Raw genomic sequence first — 6,059 nt, forward strand, 5'->3', positions numbered from 1 at the left:
AGAGCTGGTGTTCTGCAGACAGGGGGAGGTTTCTGGAGGCTCCCTGTGAAGCCCCGATGCCTGGCAGGTCTGTACTGAGCAGCCACAGGTGCGGTGTGCTGGGATAATGCTGCCAGCCCGTCCCTCTCCTTCCACCCCGTGCCTGGCTCTGGCCAACATGGGGAGCACAACTGCCACTGTGTGTCCCAACACAGCTGGAGTAGAATACAAGTGAAGTGCGTTGTGTGGCAACCAGAAAGATTGCTCATAACCCTTATAAGGGTTGGTAGAAAACCCATCTATCGGGGATTTTTTTTTTTTTATTAAGATTTCATTGCTATTGCCATCAACTGGGTCAGGGCAATTTTCCTATTACTCATGGAGTCACATTGCTAATTACTGTTACTCTGGTCTTGTACTGTCACTTATACTTCATTTGTTTACCGACTCTTCCGGTCAATAAGTCACACCTATTAGAACACTTTAATGGTGTCTGAGAGCTGCTTAATGAACCTTCAGTTGAACACTGTCCCATGCAGCATACCATTGCATATGACAATGAAACTGTATCCAAGGCAGAGAGATGCATTACGCTTCATGTTGTTCTTCAGGACACTGACTGATGCAATGTGTTAGTGCAGCTGATATGTTTTTCTCTGAAGAAAGGAAAGTAACCTTATAACCACTGAAAAATCGAGTGAGACTGAAATTCTCAGACTACAGCTTCTTCTCTCAGAAAGTACACAAAGATATGTAGGGACAGAAACTGTATATAGTGATGATATATGGAATGCAAGTCATGAGTTATGATTCCTGTGAGTGTAGTAAAAGTTCAAAGGAGAACATCCAGTGAAACTGGTGAGAGGGGAAGGAAATCTGATAGAAGGAAATACTTTTATTGAGGCAAAGCTAGATTGTCCAGTTAATTGCAAGGCATATGGCTAAGAATATATACCAGACTGGAAGTCCATATGGATTACAATGATAAAGTCATATTTTTTAATATTAGATTTGGTTCCCTTTAAATTTCTTAATTAAAAACTTATGTGGCAGTATAGACTTGTCATATTTCTTTTTGTAGTGTTTCTTTTCCTCTATTTAAAGCACTTGGAAACTGGCCTAAGTCATATGTGACAAATGGCATTTTCCCTCTTACTGATGAATTGCTTCTGTCTGTCAACTGGAGCTGTGCAGGGGTGGAGAGAGCCATTTGCTTTTCAAATATACTTTCTCAAACAAGGCTGCATGTACCTTATGATTGCTGAGAAATAGATTAATATAATTGAGACACATGGCTGTACTGATGAATATTCTCACAGCATAACACTATTATTGGCAAACTTGTTAAATGAGTTCTAACAGCCTCATTTCACAGGGTCCAGGATTATGTACATGCTGGAAAATGAGAGAGTATGATAACCCAAAATGTTAAAATGTTTATGGAAAGTGCTAGAATGGTCTAAAATATACTAAGTGCAAGTTATCCACTACCCTGTGATCAGGTGAATGTAGTGATCTTAAGAGAACTGTAACAGTACATTTACTGCTGACTTACCAGCTGAAAAGCTGTATTTTTGTAGTAATAATAGTTCAATTAACATTTTTCATTTAGCAGGAGCAGTTCTTTTTCCTGAGAAATGAAAAAGCATGGCACCTACCTTGGTCAAATTTATATATATTCTGCATTTAGCCGTTGTGAACCAATGTAGTGTTGCTGCTGCTGAGTACAGAGGTACTAGGGTCTGTAGGTGTCTGAGCAGAGTCCTAAAAAGTGCCTACAGCATTAAGCACGTGGCATTTAAGCCATAGGACATACTTGCTACTCCACTGAATTAATGAACAAATAAAGAATGGTGAAAGAAATTATTTTCCCATTGTTAGAGATGGTAATGGAGGGAGGATGATTTGCTTAAGGTGCTTTATGATGGCTATAGCAGAGCTGGAAAACAGGAATTTGATGTTTTGCATCCCAGATTAAGTCCCAGATTGGGCTCTTCTGTGGCACTGTCTCCTGGAGCAAAATAAGGAAAGAAGCACATGCCTTATTGTGAGGGTATCAGAAAAATGAGAACTGAAGAGTTGCTTCCCAGAAATTAAGTCAAATGACTGTGTTTACTTGTTGCTATACTTGGTAAATGTCTCTGAGTTACCCCACATCTTCTTAAACACTGGACTGGGACACAGGTTCTGCTTGGAATATATCCTTTACAAGTGTATGTTTTTCGGATACTGAATGTCCACATAGTACACAACTTCTTTATCATTGTTGTCTTCATAAAAATACAAAGCCAAACAGCCTTAATTATCTGAGAATTTGTTTGGAAACATTCAGTGCCTTTGTTTCTATTTCTGGAAGTCTGGCTGGGATTCCTCACTTTCATGTCCTTCCATCTTCTCTTAGTTCCTTTGCACAATCAATGCTTCCTGTTTACTAATGTTTTCCTCAGCTCATTTTTGGAGTTATTGGAGATGTTGTCCCAAAATGTACAAGAGTTATAAAGCCAAGTTTGGAGAGACAAGCTCCATGTGGAAGATTAGAAAACAGTCTGCTAAGCCATTTTACAGTATTTCGCAATGTACATGTATTATCTCAAATCCATTTCTAACACACACAACACAATCCAACTTTCAGACTATACCAGCCTATAGCATAACTTGTAATGTCTCTGGTAATAATAAATCTCTGAGTAGCATAATATATCCCAAGAGAACTTTGGGGGACCATGTCTGTAGCATTGTCCTTTCCACACCCTTTGGCAGCACTGTTACTCTGTCCATGCTGCAAAAACACCATGCAGTGTGTCACTGCCCATAACAGACAGTTGTGTGCTGGAAAGGTTGTTATTACAGAAATGGTCTTGAAACTGCTATAATGTTTGCAGAGGAGCTGAATTACTCCTACAGTTTTCTACAGTTTTGTTTTTTTCCTGATCCCCATTCTCCCCTCTGCTCCTTTAGAACAACAGCTGCTAGCACAGTCCTTTCTGTCCATACAATCACCCAGGCAAGTAACGAGACTGCAAGAACGTCCTCAGAGCACCACGTGTTTACTAATGCACTTATGTCCATTTTTATGGCATGGAAATACATTGCCTGCCTTTGAGCAAAGGCACACACTGGAGATGCTGGGGAAGGATTCCATTAATAACTTCCAGCTTGCTTAGCTCTTAGGTTCTGACAGTCATCTCTGCCTTCCAGAACATTTGCACTCTCTAAGTCAAATTCTACATTTGGCATTTGCATCCAAAAAAAGACTCACGGCCTGCTTCTTGTGGAACCCAGGGCTACTTATTTTTATAGCTTGAGAAAAAAAGACTTGGCAATGCAATGTGTGCATGTTTCTAAAACAAAATTTGGAGTCTCCAGCATATCTCTGGGAGGATATTTGACTTGCTTTCTTTATATAAGTTACATCAACTTAGATTCTTGAAATGGCTGATGTAATGACCAGGATGATGGGATAGAGTAACCTCTCAGCACATTTGTAGGTGATATCAAATTGGGGGGAGTGGCTGGAAGGCAGGGCTGCTACTCAGACAGACCTAGTCAGACTGGAAAAATGAGCTCTTGGAGACCTCATGAAGTTCAGCAAAGGAAAATGCAAAGCCCTGCAACTGGGCTGGCATAACCCCCCAAGTGGGACAGACTGAGAACTGACTGGATAGAGAACAGCTTTGTAGAAAAGGAGTTGAGGGTTGTGGTGGACAAGCTGAATGTGAATCAACCATGTGCTCTTGGAGCTAATGTAACCAGCTGCAAACTGGGCTGAGTACCACTGGTAGGTTTGGAGAAACTGATTCTTCCCCTCCATCTGACACTTGTGACACCACATCTGGAGCTCTGTGTCTCATTTTAAGAAAGCCATTGACACACTAAAGCAAGGCTACCAAACTGCTCAGGCAGCTGCCAATCATGACATACAAGAAAATGAGAGAGTTGGATTTGCCCAGGTTTAAGGAAGATGAGAGAACTGGATTTGCCCAGGTTTAAAGAGATGAAGAGTGGAGATCACTGTGCTGTGAAGCAGTTCATAATGGAAGGGTGTAGAAGAGAGGCAGCCATATTTTTCTCAGAGGTGCTTAAGAAGCAATGAGCACAACCTACAATTCAATATAAGAAACAATGCTTTTTTTTTCTTTTTTAAGGATCAAAGACTGAAACCATTTGCCCTGAAAGGCTATGGCAACTCCATCCTTCGAGATATGCATAACTCAATTGAACATGACTAAAAGCGACCTGCCATGAGGAGAAAGTTGGACTACAAAACTTGCAGGAGTCCCTTGCCACCTACACGACTGCAGGTAGGTGGTACCTTCACCACCTACACCTAGCAAGTACCTTCAAATTAGCAGTTCCACCCTGACAGGGAAGGAGACTCCAGTATCACTTCCTTTGGCCTAAAGGTTTTATGAAACCATGGCCTGTAGGCAGGGAAGGCAGCAGGCCTGTTCTGCAATAATAAATTAATTGATAATAATTTTTTTCCACATATCACCAAGTGAAAGATGCAAATGCACTGGGGAAATCATCTGTACTAAATTCAAAGAGACTTGAGATTTTGCCTGCTTTTATTATCTCGGCAGCTTTGTCACAAACAGAAGCAGTGCCCTTTTCATACCTTCCTACCATTTTAACTCACTCTTATGAAATCCCATTTCTTTGCCTTTGTCCTTGTCGACCATTTCTGAATCTTCTTCCAGTTCTATTTTTACTGAGACTGGGGAGAGGCTGCAGAATTGAATGCAGTATCCAGGGTGGAGACAGAACATGGATTTATAGAGACTGCAGACTATATTTCATTTAAGAGAGAAGAAAAAAAAATTCACAGTTTTGTGTAAGTTTTACCATGTCTACTGGTTTTTCATTGTCTCGAAATATTTTAAATTGCTTGAAAATAAAATGAAGATTTTTTTTTGTTACCTGTTTATTTGTTCACCTCTTAGTTGTTTTGCTCTTCACCCTGTCAACAGTGAACATCCTACTGGTCTGGTCTGCTTGTCTTGCAGCTTTCTTTCAGGACCTTTCTAGTGCTCTCTCAGCTGTGCAGTTTTATGGCAACTGAATCCATCAGGATAAAATCCCTAAGTAATGCATAATGGTCTTTAAACACCATCCAGATTGCTTTGGGAACTGGGAACTTATTGAATTCATTGTTGAGGGTCAAAAAATCCCTGGAAGTGAATTTCCCTACTGAGGGGTAGGGAACATGGGGATTAGATAGAGAATTTGGGAGCAGGAAAAAAGTGAGTATAGGAAAACTTGTATCTTAAGACATGTAAGATCAAAAAGGTGCTAAACAGTGCTGAAGAGCTGAGTATGTGTCACTTGTCAAGTCCCTTCTAAATCTCTCATCTCCAAGTCTCTGTGGGATGGACTCCTACTTTTATTCCTTCCTTTTGCAGAGTAGTTGGGATGAGAAGTAATTGAACCAGAGAACTGTCAGCACTAACATGATTTGCTATACCTGAAATAAACCAAATACTTCAAAGAGTCATTTGCTGAGAGCATGCACAGAGTGCCAGTGCACAACAGAAAGGCTGTTCAGTAAAATGTTGTTTAGGCACCAGCAGCTGTTTGATTTTGAGTGAGAAGTGAGGACTCAGTAGATGGTAAGAATTTAAATGCATTCTCAAATCTGGGGCAACATGACAAACATGTTATGTTTTCTATGTAGACCTATTTTCCACTGCATTGGAAGGCAACAAATGCCATGGGTACTTTACAATATAAACAAATTAGAACAATTAATATAACCTATAATTATAAAGAATTAAGCTTATGCTTCTTTGGAGTATCAATTATTATCTTAAGAATACATTTTCCTAAAAGTAAGAAAGATTTTATAATTCTATAGACTTTATACTTCCTTTAAAAAGATCAGTTATGGACAAAAGAAAACATATTCAGGACACTTATGAGCACAAGAGTTGTAGATTCATTGCCACAAAGAGCTAAGGAAACAGTGGAGTGTGAAGGAAGCTGCTGAATTGAAGTCCTAGTACCTTGTACGTGTGACAATGCTCAGGGAAGATGATATTTAACTCTTACAGAGTTCAATGAATGTTCAAAGACAAATAGAA

At 39.9% G+C, this 6,059-nt stretch overlaps 1 long non-coding RNA gene across 1 annotated transcript; it reads left to right on the forward strand.

The window, feature by feature from the left end:
- The first annotated feature begins 4,146 nt into the window (after nucleotides 1-4,146).
- Nucleotides 4,147-4,898, forward strand: LOC148221917 (uncharacterized). The gene is made up of 2 exons (XR_015807241.1): nucleotides 4,147-4,280; nucleotides 4,680-4,898. It is a non-coding gene; the product is annotated as an uncharacterized LOC148221917 (long non-coding RNA).
- Nucleotides 4,899-6,059: the final 1,161 nt, after the last annotated feature.

This window comes from Sturnus vulgaris, chromosome 16, assembly GCF_052056855.1.
Source record: "Sturnus vulgaris isolate bStuVul1 chromosome 16, bStuVul1.hap1, whole genome shotgun sequence".
Taxonomy (NCBI): domain Eukaryota; kingdom Metazoa; phylum Chordata; class Aves; order Passeriformes; family Sturnidae; genus Sturnus; species Sturnus vulgaris.